Here is an 18,331-nt window from a genome sequence, read left to right as displayed (position 1 = left end):
AAAACCTTTCTTGTTTATATTTCTTGAATATCCAGTCAAACAAGAAGCCTAGTTTGAGTTATAATCAATTTGTTTATTCTTGTACTCGTGTATTCATATCAACTTTGTGTCGGGTTGTGGCAAGCTTGATTTCAAAGTATAGCAAGGTAGCTAGAAGGCTAAGGAATAGCAGTGGGCTAGGTAGCAAGGTAGCTTGGGAAAGGGTTTCTTTCAAGTGCTATTTTTGTAATCAAGAAAAGACTGTAAGTTCTTTATTAAAGTTGATATAATACATTCTCTATGCTAGTTGGCATAGGGACTTGGATGTAGGCCATAGACTAGGTGTAGGGGCCGGACCAAGTGAAAACTTTTGTATTTTTACTTATTAATTTTTCAGCATATTGCATTTATATCTCTATTATTTATATTCTACTGTCAATTGAGACTGTCCCATACATTGTCTCATTTGTAAAGGAACTGTCCCATTTGCATAAGAGACTGTCACATTTGCTTAGACAGTTAAATTTTTATACTATCTATCGAGCCCTTTGAATTTCAGAAGATTCACGTGGAGTGTTCATAAACTGAGCTAAAACATGGATTGGATAGGATAGATCCAGACGTATAATTGTCAAGTAGATTAAACGAACCACCTAACACCTATATGGAGTCACATCACAAAGGAAAACAGAATTAGTATCACCAAGCAGAGCGTGATGTTGATCCATGGGAATACAGGTATGCTTAGCATATGATAAACCATAATCCTGAACAGTATTCATCATGTATTTATGCTGATTTAGAAAGACACCTTTAGCAGACGTCTAAAGTTCTAAGCCCAAGAATAGTACAGAGGCCCTAAATATTTAATCTTAAAATATAGACCAATAAACTGAATAATGTCATCTAGTAAGGAATCATTATATCTAGTTAACAGCATATCATCCACATATATGAGTATAAAAGAAACTGTGGTGCCATGGTAAAATTGAAATAAACTGGAATCACTAAGAAGCTGAAAAAAACCAACCTTCAACAATGCATTAGTAAGCGCAATAAACCATTTCCGAGGATTCTGCTTCAGTCCATAAATGGACTTGGGAAGACGGCAAACTAATCTCTGATTTGGAAATCTGGATAATGGCAGTTCACCAGAATGAGTATCAGTACGCCATAGATTGCATACTGCAACAAGCATTGCTAAAGGCCAAAAAACCATTGCTATAAGTTCCAAAAACGCAATTGCAACGCTTTTTCGGGGTTGCAGTTTTAGCCGTTGGGAAAGCACTCTATTGCAACCCTGACACACCCTATTGCAACGCCTGCTTACCTGTTATAGAAATATTCTACTGCAACATCAACCAGGGTTGCAGTAGAACTTGACCAGTGTTACATTAGGAGGTTGACATTCTGAAAAATTTTGTGGGGCCCATAATTTATAGCAATATATAATACCTGCTGGAACACTTTCATAATTAAAATTTAATAAAAAAATATTTTTATTAACATACATTTTCCACAAATAATAAACATGTTCATTTTATAAATTCCGAATAATATAATACAAAATAAATTTACAAGATATAAATAAACTTGAACAAGTAAGATGATAATGGTATACAAATTTACAAAATAATAAGGTAAACTTGAACTACTAGGACGTGCATGCTTCTGCGTAATCTTTCCAGAGGCTAAACTATAAAACATAATTAATAGGAGCGAAAATAATACGCAATCAACTCAATCCAAGTCATCTTGATTTGTAAGGAAATGTAAGCTTCCACGTGTATGTATACCACACTTCACCAGGTCTGACTTGCCTCATTGCTAAAAAAATAGAAAAATAATACAATACACAAAATTTAAAGAGCCTAGTACAACTCATACTTTGAATGGAAGACATCAACAAGCTTCTTACCAAATAAAAGGGTATTTACAGATATGTTCATTACTCTCAATTTAAACACTATTCAATTATTAGTTTCACAAAATCAAACCAGGCATATCACTGTTAACAATTCAATAAATTTAACAATAACTATCTATAAATATAAGTGAGTAAACAACTTGTACACCAGCAGCAAATGAGGAATTTGTAACAAAATTTACCATCATTGTCCAGAGATAAGCTGTAGAATTACTATTCTAAAATTGTAAACATCACCTGAAGAATTAAAACGGTGGTTCATCCTATACTTAGATCCACATAACCAAATGTTCCTCTGACTTTGGAGCTCACATAAGATTTATCCACAGCAATAACTTTGGATAATCCAAAATCAGAATGATTTCCTTGGTAGTTAGAACAAAGAAGAATATTTGTTGGCTGCCAAAGTTTAGGAGAGAATAAGATACAAGATTATGAAACAGAATTGAATATGAACATGTAGTGATGAATGAAGACTTTAGGACTGAATTTTATATTTTTATGTCACGGTGTACAATGCAGCCTCCAGGATATGTGTGGAGAACCCAAAGACCATGGCTTGGGATGACTGCATAGCTAAATATCCTAATATAACTATTAGTTAAATATAAATAACAAAAATACTAACTGGTAAATTACCTAGTGATCAATAAATTCCTATATTTATGGCTTGTATTTTCCATCTACATTGTAACTACATAAGATAATGGGGACCAGAAAAACCCAACTTAAACAATATAAAGTTCAAGTCTATGCCAACAGTCAGCTCAACCATAAATATTCTTAAATTGAACACTTCCCTAACAGAAACTCGGTTATTCAAAGTTTAGAAGACACTAATGAGATGATTAGTGCACATGATTCTTAAAGTGGAAGTACATATAGATGCATCTATATGTCTTATATCTGGAATTCCTCGAAATACAAAAGGAGACTTACCTGTAGAGAAGTTTAAAACGTTTGTCTATCGGTATATTATTCTCCTTATCTTTGGAATTTGCAAATTCTGCAATCTCTTTCAGGAAAGTTAAAAACAACATCATTGCTTTGTCATAGCGAGTACTCCAGAAAAAATTTACTGGGCCAAACCTAAGAGAGAACAATGTCAAAAGAAGTAATAACTATAGCATGTTATCAAGTATGTGCATCAATTAACCATTATAAGCAGTTAAGTACATTCAAGAGAAAAAGACAAGGGAGAATATTAGTTTTGTCCGATATCTGAGAAAAAGTTTAAGATAAGCAAATTACGGATGTAACTCCTATAGCAGAAAGATCATATGAGGAATGCATCTGTAGATCATGAATAATTTAGACGGGCAATGTATATCTTAGGCACAACTTTATCAATCAACACATACGCTGCATCTTACAATTTATGGCCCATAATATGTCTACTCGCTGTCCAAACAATGTACATTAAGATAATTAAACAACAAGACACAAATTAGTAAGTCGACAAAGAAGGATACTGGAATTTTGGTCAGAAATACTGAGCCATCCCAAGCCACGGTCATGGGTATTAAACATGTGACATACACCTTCCCTGTCATAAAGTAACAAATTTACATTAAATTCAAAGTTCCATGTCAAAAGGTGGTTCACAATTTCATGGTTTGGCTCATTCAACAGCGGGCTTTAATATTCAGTCATATGCCATTCATTTTTTCATATATATTTATGTTAGGTCACACACACTGTAGAGGGGTGAATACAGTGTATAGTACACTCAAATCGAACTTTAAGAACTTAAGTAACAGAAAACAAACTTTATTGAAATAATAAACTCTGTTACAGTATGAAACTGTTACCTCCCAGTGAACAAATATCACGAGAGCTGCTAGGGTTACAATGAATAATCTTCTCTAATAATGATAACATTTTTAGTGTAAACCCTATGTCTATGTTTATATACTACACAGTTACAAGATAATCGCTAATTGATATGGAATATAATTCTGCTTCCTAAAATATATCAATCAGATATCTTTTCTTCCAAGTATTCCATTCTTTACAGAATTCCTTCTTCATGCATATCTCTTCTTATGTTTATCTTGATCTTCTTTCCTTTAATCAGCTACTGTCCTTATCTGATTGTCCTTCAACACTTAAGTTCTGATATTTATCTTCTGATGATTATCTCCTAATAACATAAGTACTGATATCCTTAAGTCCTGACTTCTAGTATAAGTACTGATCAACAGTTAAGTACTGATTTATCCTGTTCAAGTAAGATCTGAAAGCTAAACATAAAATATATTAGCCATGACATTATCAAATATATCTAACAATCTCCCCCAACTTGTAAATTAACATAATATACAAGTTTAACAGATATTTGATGATGTCAAAAACATTAAGTACAAATGCATGAGAATTAGACTAGATAACTACAACTTACAGTCCTTAAAGCTTTTACCAATTTCAACTTCTGATAACAACTTCAGTCTGTATAAATATCAGAATTTAAGCAGTTGTAGATCTTCGACTTGGCTTCATCATTTTCTGATCTCTCTGATGTCAGAAGTTGTTCTGAGATAGTTCTTCAACAAACATTTCTCAGCATATCTTAGTTCATCAATTATTCTCCTTTTGACATCTTTAAGCTCTGCAGTATCTTCACCAGTTTGAAAGATTGCAGCTCTGAGATCATTGATCTTTGCTTTTCTCAACTCCTGATCTAGTCTTATGACATAAGTTTTGTCAGACTCCAGATTGAATTCAAGTCCCTTAATACCAAGATATGTTCTGATTTGTGCAGTATTAGGCTTCATATCAACAATATCACCATTGTGATCTCTGTACTTTGGAACATATATGCTGTCAGACTTAACAGAATAAAGCCTTTTCTGTCTCTGAATCTGTTCTTTTAAGTAGTTTGCAGCAGTCTCTGTTATACTGTCATCCACTTGAAGTAAGAAAAGTACATGCTCCAATTCTTCAAAATACTTCAATGGAATGGCATTTTGTCTTATATGATAAACCCTACCATCTGTCATGAAATACAACATGATGTATTCTTTCAAGTAGGTATGATAAACCATCTGTACAGATTCCAGTTGATTCAATCTCTCAGGAGTTGCTCCAATACCTGGTTCACTCAAGGAAGTTGGATCATTGGTAGTGTTGTGTACTCTTCTTTCATCAGCACTTCCCAATCCAGTTTTAACTCTAGCTTCCTTTCCAGTAACTACTCTTGCTTCAAAACCACTTGCAGTAGTCTTCAAAGATTGAGTCTGTTTTGCTTTAGTGAATCCTGGTAGGAGTGTCTTTGATCTATTTTCTGATATCAAGTTAACTTGAGCTCTGTCAGAGGTTACTTGCTTCTTCTGAATATCAGAACTTACAATTTCTTGACTCTGAACAACTTCAGCCATGTCAGAGGTTATTTTAAGAACTTTTCTTGAAGTCAAAGCAAGATCATCCTTTTCATCAGTAATTTCTTCTTCCTCAGGAGGTACATAAACCTTGATAGGTTCACCAACCTTTTCTTTACCCTTGGACCTTGGATCTATCTATGGTTGTGATCTAGCCAACATTGCTTCAGTATGTGTCCTTTCTTTGATCACAATGCCTTTGAGTTTTGGAAGTGAATTTTTACCAGAAGCTTCAGATTTAGATGTGACTTTCTCTGATTTAAGTCTAGCTTCTTCTTCCTTTAAACTTTCCAAGTCCATTCCTGGATTTTTTTGAAGAAATAACTGTCTTGACATTTCCTCATCAAGATCTAGAAGTTCATCAGAACTTATCATTTTACCAGCAGCAGAACTTATTCTTTTCCCAGTATTAGAACTTGTCCTGTGACTAGCTTGTCTTGATGTAAACCTTCTACCTTGACTATGACCGCTACCCATTCCAGAGTATCCTTGATCATCATTTCCATCATCCTTTCCTTGCAGTGTCTTGTTAGTGTTGCATTTGGACTTAATTACCTTCTCCCCCTTTTTGGCATCAGTAGGTAGTAAAAGAGAGATAAGTAATTCCACTGAGGATTGGATTTCAGTAAGTTACGATTGCTGAGAAGCTTGATTTGTCAGAATTTCATCAATCTGAGCTTGTTGTTTCTCTTGAGTTTTCTCAATATAAGCAATCCTGTCAATGGTAGGTTGAAAGAACTTTTTCTTATCAATTTTCCAAACTTGTTCTTGTTTGATAAAGTTCTCCTGAATCTTGTATAGCTCTGCATGAGTAGTTGAATGAAGACCTTGTAGATGTTTAGTACTCAATGCAGTGACTCTAAGCTGGGTTTTTAAATCATCAGAATTTAATATTTCATCAGCTTTAGTCAAGTGCTCAGCAAGATGTATTGCAGTTGGAACACATGAAACTGAGTTCCATTCCTTAGTCCACTCCTGACCTGCAGGAGTTTCACTCCAAGGTACTGGTGCATCCCCGGTAACAAACTTCTTTACCAGTTCAGACTTAGGAAGAGTCTGTTGAGGAGTATGTCCGGAAGGACCTGCTTCATCAGCATCTACAGTTGGAGCAGCATCACCAGTATCTCCAGCATTTGCAGCATCAGAACTTAACGAATCAGTATTTTCTGATAAGACAACAGTGTGAGTAGCAATGGAGGCTTCAGCATCCTCTAATTGATGATCTGAAACTAAGTTCTGATCAACAGCCATATCCTGATGCTCACCTAAAGTCTGATCATCAGCATCTTGATGCAGAGAAGGTGTTGTTGATAACTCTGGAGTTTGAACAGCATCTGTAACATGTGTTGTGGAAGGATTATTTGCTGTTGGAGCTTCTAAGAGAAATACTTCAGACACAACCAAGTGTTGACCATCAATATCAGCACTTGTGCCTGGATCAACAAGAGACACAGATGGTGAGTTAGCCTTGTCAGATACAGCTTCCTGAGATGGAGTTGATGGAGAAGAAGTGACTGGAGCAAATTCCTTGTCTTGTGAGATCAGAGATTCCTGATCCCCTTCCTTAGCTGCTTCCTCTTCATCATCTGAAACTGGCCTTTGTGCCCTCTGTTTCTTGTACTTCCTTGTTGATTTGGATTCCTTGGGAGTTTCAGGAACTGTCATTCGTCTAAGCCTCTTGAGAAGCCTAGAACCCCCAATTTCAGAATCCTTCTGAGAAATCTCTTTCTCAGCTTCAGATACAACAGGTTCTCTAGCAGGAACCGGTTCCTCAGAATCAGATTCATCGCTCAATGCAATCCTCCTTCTCTTTTGAGATGTTTGAGGAACATTCTTTTTCCTCGTTGGCTTGGAAGATGAAGATTTCACAGTAGGTGCTGAATATGAAGGTCGAGCAGTCTGTGAAGTGGAGAGATAGGATTTGAGATATGGTCTGAGGGTAGGTTGAGTAGAATGAGAGGTAGGTACTGAGGTTGATGGATTTTGGGTGTTTGGAGTTGGTTGGACATCAGAGTAAACAGATCTATAAGTATCAGGATCAGCATTTACCAGGATCTGTTTTACAGACTTAGGAATCTGTAATGGTCTAACCACTTTTTTCTTAGTATCAGCATTTACCAGGTCATTAAAGTATCGTTTTGCAACCTTAAAAGGTGGGGTTTGAGTGCTGACTAAATGAGGTTCATCAGTACAATAAGTGTAAATAAGTTGACAGAATCTAGCAAAATAAACAACATCTCGATCCTCTGTCATCCTATCCCCAATAAAACCAATTAAAGCAGTTGCAAAATCAAAATGAGTTTGACTGATAATTGCATACCCGATGTGCTGACTCATAATTGGAATAGCATCAAAATTCGAACATTTGTTCCCAAAAGCTTTGGTGATGCAATCAAAGAAGAAACTCCATTCTCTTCTGATATTAGCCCGTTTCAACTGTCCAAGTCTCGTCAGACTCTTTTCATATCCCAATTCAGCCATTAACTCCCGAAGGGCTGAGTCCTCTGGAATTGAGAAAGTACAATCTTCTGGAAGATGTAAAGCCCTGCGTACTGTGCCAGGAGTGACTACAAAGGATTAATCACCCACTTGGAAGATAATACTGGGAGTTCCACGTTGACCACCATCATCAAAAAGTCCAGTCCTCCAAAACCTCAGAACTTGTTGGCTTGAAAAGAATTCAGGCTGTGTTAATGCATACCCAACCTCACTATGTGCAAGAAGATCTTGCACAAAGTGCAATTCAGATGGAGCTTCAGTGTGATCAAGAACTGCAGCATAGTTGTTGGGGACAAACTTAGCTCCATCAATGATTAAATCCTTTGGTGCCATGTGAAAAAAAAATGAGATTCAAGTATGCCTGTTAGGTGTTTGAGATAATGTCTGTATGAAGAAAATAAAATATGAAGAAAATAAGAGAGTAAAAGTAAGGAGAGAGATAAAATATGAAGAAAATAAAATATAAAAGAAATCTTCTCTCTATTGTACTTATACTCTGAACAAAAATGTTACCGTTGGACACCTGTCAGACATACAGTAATAACGGACAGTTACTGGGCTCGAGAAAACAGGAATCATTACTTACCCATTTGCCTAGTTTCAAGGAAAAACCGTTCCATTTATTAAGAGAAACAGTTTTAATTCAAAATTTAAACCGTTAGCACTGATTGAATTATTTTTCACTGCATCATTAATATTCTGAAAATACATCACATGAAAATGACCAAGATAAATTAGATAAGTAAGTGCTGAAAATGAATCAGAACTTAATATAAAACAAAATTTATATGGTCATCAGAATATCAATCAGGATTTATCAACAGAAGATAAAATAACTCAGAGACAAAATCTTAAAGTAAAAACAACTTTCATTAATATATCAAGACAATACATTTATGAAATGGAAATTACATCAATACTTATACAAGATTTTCCCTAAGCTTCTAAACCTAACATCAACAGCCTTAGTCCTAGCTAAGAAGCCTGACAAAGCTGATGATGAAGAAAAACAGGAAGAAGACGAGATTAAGTCATCTTCTTCTTCCTACTCTCGACAAACAGAATGGCGAGTCTGATGATTCGCTCTTGCTGGCGGAGAGCTTCCAGCCTTTCCTCCTCCAATCGCTCCAGATGGCGATGGTAGTCCATATAGAAGAACAGAAGGTGTGTCAGTACCTCCTGTGGGACAGAGTCCTAGATCTCCTCAGGAATGGCTGTGACATGCCATTCCTGCTGCCACTCGGCACAGCTTAGCTCTATATTGAAGTTTTGGTAGTTCAAAAACATGTTGTATCTGACCATTATGTTTTTGAAAGAAGAAGTATGAAGATAAGTGCGTGAGAAGAATTTGATGGAAAGACTGACGTGAAGTGGCTGCTTATATAGGCAAGAGAATGCCAGGAGACGCAAAGAAATTGAATGCTGACAGGTAGAATTAATTCTACCTCGTCTCCCTAGACTTTGAAAAAGAATAACATTCATTGGAAAGAGGAATCATGGTTTAAAACGCACAAGAAACAAGAAACAGTGGACTGTTCAAGTACGAATACCATTAATCCTAATCATAGTGACTATTAATCTTCCACTTCAATATATTCTAGTTCGAACTGAGACCGTTATCAAATTTTATTCACAGATAAGCCAAGTAAAGGATTAGACTGAGAAATCAGAACTTAGACCTATACCAGAACTTAACAGTCATCAGAACATAATTTCTTAACTCGAAAAAGGAATGCCCATCTTAGTAAATCCTCATACAAGTTCTGAGTTATAGACTTCAGAACTTAATCATCAGAACGTGTAACTAGAACTTGTCCTCAGAATTTGTGCAATAATGACACAATGACTGTTTATCTAAAATAACATAGACCACCACAGAAATTTTCATCATTCAGATGGAGTGATTAGTGTGTGCATTAAGCTAAATAACAGACAAAGAGTAAAGTATGATTCACTTCAGTACATCTTAGAAATAAGGCATAACTAAAATTTTGCTAAAGAGCTGTCATTGTCCTGAAACCTACTGATGAATGAGTTCATGCTTGAGTCCACCTCAACTGTTTTGTGCTAATTTTATGCATCTTTTGAAATTCTATTTTACAGTGGCTTCTCAGTGTAAGTGAGTCACGACCGTTTATCAGAATTTATGCTATTATCAGAGTATTTCTCCAGTAATCATAGAGTGTGAAAAGTCACCAAGAAAATATTTTGCTTTTCTAATGCATATCTACTTAATACCAGCAATGCACTTGGGTCGTCCCTTCCACATTTTTACTCTAGATCGCAAAGGAGTACCTGATTTTATTCTTTGATCTTTTTGTTTTTTTTTCTTTTGATAAGTGAGGTTTATCAACACTTAGTACATTCAGCAGTTTTACTAGTATCAGAACTGAACAGATGAGTAGCATTATTCTAATTTGTGACTTAGTAATAAGATATACAAAGTAAACTTAATTAAGCTCAATTATCAGAATTTGCTAGTGTCATAGGGTTTCCACTGAAATAATTACTTCTTACATGGAATCATTTATTTATTGAAGACTACTAGGTCAGTATCTAGCACAGTTATCCTCATAGGATTGAATAGGTACTTGAACAGACATATCACTTATCAGAGTTTAGAAACATATATCAGAAAATAGTCAGTACTTAAAGACATTTATCAATTAAGCACAGAATACACAATGAGATTAATTCTGTAAATACTGAGCATAAAGTCTGATAACACAGAACAAGACTAAGCAGATTTAGAGAAAGAACCTGAAACCATTCCAAGTTCATTTACCAATCTTGTAAAAGTAGCTTCACACAGTGGTTTTGTGAAGATATCTGCTAGTTGTTGATCTGTGGGAACAAAATGCAATTCCACTGTACCTTCATCCACATGTTCCCTGATGAAGTGGTACCTGATGCTGATGTGCTTTGTCATTGAGTGTTGAACTGGATTACCTGTCATAGCAATAGCACTTTGATTATCACAGTAAATAGGGATTTTGAAATATGTTAACCCATAATCCAGTAACTGATTCTTCATCCAAAGAATCTGTGCACAACAGCTTCCTGCAGTAATATACTCTGCTTCTGCAGTTGATGTGGAAATTGATTTTTGTTTCTTGCTGTACCAAGAAACCAATCTGCCTCCAAGAAATTGGCAGCTTCCACTTGTGCTTTTCCTGTCAATTTTGCAACCTGCAAAATCTGCATCTGAGTAACCTATTAGTTTAAAATCTGATTCTCTAGGATACCATAATCCCAGAGCAGCTGTTCCTTTAAGATATTTAAGATTCTTTTTACAGCTGTTAAGTGAGGTTCTCTTGGATCTGCTTGAAATCTTGCACAAAGACAGGTAGCATACATGATATCAGGTCTACTAGCAGTTAGATAGAGTAGAGAGCCAATCATACCTCTGTAGTCAGTAATATCTACTGATTTACCGGTATCCTTATCCAGTTTTGTCACAGTGGCCATTGGAGTGGATGCACTTGAACAATCTTGCATTCCAAATTTCTTCAGCAAGTTTCTGGTGTACTTGGTTTGACAAATAAAAGTGCCTTCCTCATTCTGCTTGACTTGAAGGCCCAGAAGTTCCCCCATCATACTCATCTGATATCTTGACTGCATTAGTTTGGCAAACTTTTTGCAAAGTTTGTCATTTGTAGATCCAAAAATGATATCATCAACATAAATCTGGACCAGAAGGAAGTCATTTCCATGGTTGAGGTAGAACAGTGTTTTGTCTATTATCCCTCTGTTGAATCCACTTTCCAGAAGAAACTGAGCTAAAGTCTCATACCATGCTCTAGGAGCTTGCTTAAGTCCATAAAGTGCTTTATCAAGCCTGTAGACATAATCTGGATGTTTGGTATCTACAAAACCTAGAGGTTGTTCAACATATACCTCCTCCTCCAATTCTCCATTGAGAAAAGCACTTTTCACATCCATTTGAAAGACAGTAAACTTTTTGTGAGCAGCATAAGCCAAGAATATCCTTATGGCTTCTAACCTAGCAACTGGTGCAAATGTTTCATCATAATCAATTCCCTCCTGTTGAGAATATCCTTTTGCAACCAGCCTTGCCTTATTCCTTGTAATTATGCCATCACTGTCAGTTTTGTTTCTGAATACCCACTTTGTACCAACAACAGATCTATTCTTTGGTCTTGGCACTAGGGTCCAGACTTTGTTTCTTTCAAATTCATTCAACTCTTCCTGCATTGCTTGCACCCAATCAGCATCTTGAAGAGCTACTTCCACTTTCTTTGGCTCAGTCTGAGAGAGAAAAGAATTGTAAAGACATTCATTTGAAGTACCTGTTCTAGTTCTGACACCTGCATCAGGATTTCCAATTATCAAATCAGGTGTATGTGATTTTGTCCACTTCCTTGCAGATGGAAGGTTTTCTCTAGAACTGGATGCTCCCCCATGATCCATGCTATTTCCATTTTCATTTTCTGATGCTCCCCCTGAAACTATGCTCTCTGAGTTGGATTCTTCAGTATTTAGATTTTCAGCACTATCAGAACTTGGCTTATCAGAACTTGATGAATCAGAACTTGAAGAGCCAGATGCATGTTCTGATGTTTCTTGAGATGTGGTAGGATCTTGAGTATACTCCCCCTGCATAGGTGCATCTTCCTTTGACGTAGTCTCCACAGTTTCAATAACATCAGAGTTTAATCCATCAGAGTTTACAGTATCAGGACTTAGACTGTCAGGATTTTCTGTATCAGAATTTGAGTCTTCATTTTCAAATCTCAGCTGATCATGGTCAATGAAATCTTCAAGACCAGTAATCTTTTTCTCATCAAAAGAGACATTGATAGATTCCATGACCACTTTTGTTCTCAAATTATAGACTCTGAAGGCTTTTGTGGAAAGTGGATATCCAACAAAGATTCCTTCATCAGCTTTTAGATCAAACTTTGATAGCTGTTCAGGATGAGTCTTGAGAACAAAACACTTGCATCCAAATACATGAAAATATTTCAGATTTGGCTTCTTTTTCTTCACCATCTCATATGGTGTTTTTCCATGCTTGTTAATGAGTGTTGCATTTTGAGTAAAACAAGCAGTCTGCACAGCTTCAGCCCAGAAATAGGTTGGAAGCTTTGCTTCTTCAAGCATTGTACGTGCAGCTTCAATGAGAGTTCTATTCTTCCTTTCAACAACTCCATTTTGCTGTGGAGTTCCAGGAGCAAAAAATTCCTGCTTTATTCCATGGCTTTTGCAGAACTCTTCCATTATCAAATTCTTGAACTCAGTGCCATTATCACTCCTTAAAACTTTCACAGAATCTTTGACCATTTTATCCAGATGTTTGATATGATCAATCAAGGTTGATGCAGTTTCACTTTTTGTATGCAAGAAATACACCCATGTGTATCTGGTGAACTCATCCACTATGACCAACGCATACTTCTTCTTTGCAATAGACATGACATTTACTGGACCAAATAGATCAACATGTAGTAGATGATAAGGCTCAAGAATTGATGATTCAGTCTTGCTCTTGAATGAAGATTTTCTTTGTTTGGCTTTCTGACATGAATCACAAAGACCATCAGGAGCAAATACTGTGTTTGGCAATCATCTCACAAGATCTTTCTTGACCAGTTCATTTATATTGTTGAAATTTAAATGAGAGAGTTTCTTATGCCAATTCCAGCTTTCTTCAATTGATGCTCTACTCATCAGACAGATTGCAGAACCATCAGTACTTGTTGAAAGCTTAGCTTCATAAATGTTACCACGCCTGTATCCTTTCAGAACAACTTTGCCTTTAGATTTACTCACAATTTCACAGTGTTCTTCAAAGAAATCAACATGATAACCTCTGTCACAGATTTGACTTATACTCAGTAGGTTGTGTTTAAGTCCTGAGACTAGAGCTACTTGTTTAATTATGACATTTCCAAGATTGATATTGCCATATCCCAATATTTTTCCAATGTTGCCATCTCCATAAGAAACACTTGGGCCAGCTTTCTCCACAAAGTCTGATAGCAGGGCCTTATTTCCAATCATATGTTCTGAACATCCACTGTCCAGAACTAGAATATTTTTCCTGTTGCCCTGTAATCACAAAGACCACTAATTATTAATTTTAAGGACCCAGACTTGCTTGGATCCTTTGGCCTTATTAAGTTTATTAACATTTGCAGCGGATTTAGCATCAGAGTTTATGTTAACAATTTTCTTATCAGAACTTACACTATCAGACTTTGAATCCTAATTTACACTAGAAGGAACAATGAAAACTTTCTTCAAAGAAGGTTTTATTTGATAATAATAATAGTACAAGCTATGATATTCCTAACAAGTATAAATAGAATGCCATAAACTACCACAATGAAAACAAGGATTTTGTGGTTTGTATCTAACAGACTGACTCTTAACTCCTGACTTTGAAGGTAAGGAGTTAATATTCTTATTCTTCCTGCAAAAAGAAGCCAGATGGTTAGAACTTCCACAGTTATGACATGTTTTCCTAGAAGCATCAGGAACAGGTTTATAATTATTGCTTTTATTCACACCTTCCTTTCCATTCCTATTTTTCCTAGGTGATTTTACCTTGTTTGCATTCTTGACATCTTTCAGATTATGCTTAAGCTGCTTCTTTGTCATTAAGCCTATGTTCACTTCAGCTGTCTTTTCCTGTTTTAGTTTGTCAGAAGTTAATTTCTTTGTAACTTCTGATTTTTCATTTTCAGACTTTACAGTTACAAACTTAACAGGTTTTAACTTTGGCTTTTGCTTATCAACAGACTTAATTTCTTCAGTTCCTTTATCTTTCTTATCTTCTCCATAACCTAAGCCCTCTTTCCAGTTTCCACTACTTAGCAAATTTTGAGTTGTTTTGCCAGAGTTAGTCCAAGTCCTGATAATCTCTCTTTCCTTTTCTAACTCAGTTTTTAGAGATTCATTTAATTTTAGCACTTCATTCCTAACATAAAAAGCATCATCTCTATCCTTCTGAGTTTGATGGAACATGACTAACTCTTTTTCTAAGAAATCATTTCTTTTCTTAAATGCAAGATTTTCAGAAGTTAATCTTTCACATGTTAAAGTTTGATCTCTATAACTAACAAACATGGTTTTAAGATATCTTCTCTACTCATTAATATCATCAGTATGAAAAGCATAAGTAGTCTGAGGTACCTTTGTTTCAGCAGCTTCAGAACTGCTCTCAGCACTTTCTTTATCAGCATTTGCCATCAATGCATAATTTTCCTCACTTTCAGAGTCTGAGGTGTCTGTCCAGCTTTTCTTCTTTGTGACAAGAGCCTTGCCTTTGTCACCCTTTACCTTCTTGCAGTCAGGAGATATGTGGCCTTTCTCACCACAGTTATAGCATTTAACATTGGTGTAATCACCTCTGTCAGACTTTCCTCCTCTGCCTTCAGATCTTCTGAAATTCTTCTTATCAGAACTTATGCCTTTCCTGGAAAACTTCTTTCCCTTCCTGAACTTCCTGTATGCAATCTTTGTGATTCCTTTCACCATAAGAGCACACAGCTTCATCATCTCCTCATCAGCATCAGTCTCAGGCAAGCTTTCAAAATCCTTGTCTTTCTTTGAGGAAGCTGCTTTGGGGAATTCTTCTTTAGCCTTAAGAGCAACTGTCCTTGACTTTCCTCCTTTCCTCTTGTTTCTTGGTTCCATCTCCAGCTCATGAGTCTTGAGCATTCCATAGATTTTTCCAAGAGTTGTTTCATCAAGATTGTAGTTGTCTCTTATTGTCGTTGCCTTCAAATCCCAGCATTTAGGAAGAGCTAACAGGAACTTAAGGTTTGAATCTTCAAGATAATACTCTTTATCAACCAATGACAAATCATTCAAAAGTTTGACAAATCTATCATATAAATCATTCAATGACTCATTAGTCTTTGAGTGAAAGTGTTCATACTCTTGAGTGAGTATTGTCTTCCTGTTCTTCTTAATTATGTCAGTTCCCTGACACCTTATTTCCAGAGCATCCCATATTTCCTTAGCAGTCTTGCAGTTGATTACCCTGTTTGACATTACATTATCAATGGCACTATGCAGTAAGTGTCGTACCTTAGCATCCTTAGCAATTGATGTTATGTCTTCAGCAGTATAATCACTCTTCTCTTTTGGTACGGTCTTTGCTGCTTCACCTGCAACTGCAACAGCGAGCTTGGTTGGTTTGTGAGGGCCTTCCTTGATTCTATCAAGGTATTCTGGATCTGTTGCTTCCAGGAACATGGTCATCCTTACCTTCCATATGGGATATTCAGATGGTCTCAATATGGGAACTCTGATGGTCTCATACCGACTCTGAATTTGTGTCTTTGGTGATTCCTCAGTTTTGGTAGGCTTAGTTGGAGTTTCTGTGTCCGACATGATTGTGTTTGGATCTTTAACTGTATGTATGTTAACAGATAGGCTCTGATACCAATTGTTAGGTCACACACACACTGTAGAGGGGGTGAATACAGTGTATAGTACACTCAAATCGAACTTTAAGAACTTAAGTAACAGAAAACAAACTTTATTGAAACAATAAACTCTGTTACAGTATGAAACTGTTACCTCTCAGTGATGAACAAATATCACGAGAGCTGCTAGGGTTACAATGAATAATCTTCTCTAATAATGATAACACTTTTAGTGTAAACCCTATGTCTGTGTTTATATACTACACAGTTACAAGATAATCGCTAATTGATATGGAATATAATTCTACTTCCTAAAATATATCAATCAGATATCTTTTCTTCCAAGTATTCCATTCTTTACAGAATTCCTTCTTCATGCATATCTCTTCTTATGTTTATCTTGATCTTCTTTCCTTTAATCAGCTACTGTCCTTATCTGATTGTCCTTCAACACTTAAGTTCTGATATTTATCTTCTGATGATTATCTCCTGATAACATAAGTACTGATATCCTTAAGTCCTGACTTCCAGTATAAGTACTGATCAACAGTTAAGTACTGATTTATCCTGTTCAAGTAAGATCTGAAAGCTAAACATAAAACATATTAGCCATGACATTATCAAATATATCTAACAATTTCATTTTAAGCATTTTTTTTTAAATTTTAGGACAACCTTTAGTTAATTTTTTATTGTTCCTTTCTATTCCCGAAGGAGAGGACCTGTAACAACTTAAGTCACACATCAGACATACTAATATCCAGATCTGAAACAGCAAAAAATCATATATGCACCCACACACATACACAAAATTATCTTAATCTTTGAGGCATAATGAGAATGTCATATGCAAATAAACTTCTATTTATGGAGGTTAAATATAGACTGATAAAAATTAATTTGGCGCGCCAAGACACACTTTAAACACATTCACTCCTCAACTGACTCCCTACAAAAAAGCTCTTAGATAGTAAATTCTGACAGAAATTAGTGCATATACAACAAAGAGTTATTATCCTGTTTATTTTTTTACTAGGCATGGAGCTCCAATTCTTCACCAACCCAATGAAACTAATATACATCACTGGAAGCATTAGCTAAAATCAAAACAACAAAGTAAATTAACGTGTAACCATACATTAAAAAAAATAGTGTAACAATTGTAATAAAAAGGTAGTTTAATTAGATTATACACAATTTAGGCAGAGTAATCAAACATACAATACTGCAAAAAAATGACATGTAACTTTCAACATAGTATAACGATAAAACCACCATTGAAATAGTAGAGAATCGAGCTAAATTCTGAAAAGCGAGTGCTAAAAAGAAATAAAATTGAAAAATAAATAAAAGAACTCTTACAAATTAGGGCTTCTAGAGACTCGATTGAAACTTGTCCGGACTCGATTAAAGCTTGTAGAGACTCGATTTTATTTTTTAAAGACTCAATTGAAGCTTGTAAAGACTTGTAGAGCTTGAATAAAGTCTTGCCCAAATTGATTAGGGCTCGATCGATTAAATTTAGGGCTCAATTGATTAACCAATATTGTAGAAGAGAAAGGGAAGTAGAGATAGGGAAGTCAAGACAGGGAAGAAAACAGATAGAGAAAGGTGAGGTGAGAGTTGTGAGGTGAAGAAGAGGACGTGAGGGTGAGAGCTATGAGGTGAGAATCTCGGAGAGAGAAGAGGGGAAATATTTTGATAAACCTAAATATTTTATTAAGTGCAAAATTTTCGTCAAACGGAAGAGAGGGAATAACTCCCCCTTATTTTTTCAAAAATTTAAATATTCAAATAGACAACGATTTATTCATTAATATATTAATTTTCAATTTTATAATATTATTTCTTTTATTTTCAAATTATTATTGAATTTATTTAGTTTTATAAACATATTATTATTAACTTTAATAACATATTATTAACCGTAAAAAATAAATAATCTAAACTTCAATTATTAATTCATTTCCATGTAAATAATAATTAATTAGTTAAATTAGAAAAGAAAAAATAATTATTAAATCATCGTTTTATATGCTATATTGGTAACACATTGTAACCATAAGGAAATTATAAAAAAGAGGGGTTGCGATAGACATTTATTTATAAGGCTACTATTACACTTTTCTTTGCAACCCAAGTATGAAGGG

At 35.4% G+C, this 18,331-nt stretch overlaps 1 long non-coding RNA gene across 2 annotated transcripts; it reads right to left on the bottom strand.

Annotated features, from left to right (window-relative positions):
• Window positions 1-1,547: 1,547 nt before the first annotated feature.
• LOC141706367 (uncharacterized) lies at window positions 1,548-3,441 on the bottom strand. Of its 2 annotated transcripts, none has more exons than XR_012568789.1 (3): window positions 3,379-3,441; window positions 2,846-3,127; window positions 1,548-2,305 (listed from the first exon to the last, which is right to left on the bottom strand). It is a non-coding gene; the product is annotated as an uncharacterized LOC141706367 (long non-coding RNA). The 2 variants fall into 2 exon arrangements; XR_012568788.1 differs by lacking the exon at window positions 3,379-3,441 and adding an exon at window positions 3,158-3,334 and having other exon boundaries at window positions 2,846-2,995.
• Window positions 3,442-18,331: the final 14,890 nt, after the last annotated feature.

The sequence above is a fragment of the Apium graveolens genome, chromosome 2 (assembly GCF_009905375.1).
Source record: "Apium graveolens cultivar Ventura chromosome 2, ASM990537v1, whole genome shotgun sequence".
Taxonomy (NCBI): domain Eukaryota; kingdom Viridiplantae; phylum Streptophyta; class Magnoliopsida; order Apiales; family Apiaceae; genus Apium; species Apium graveolens.
Note: the sequence above shows the minus strand (reverse complement) of the source record. Positions and strands in the feature narration are given on the sequence as shown.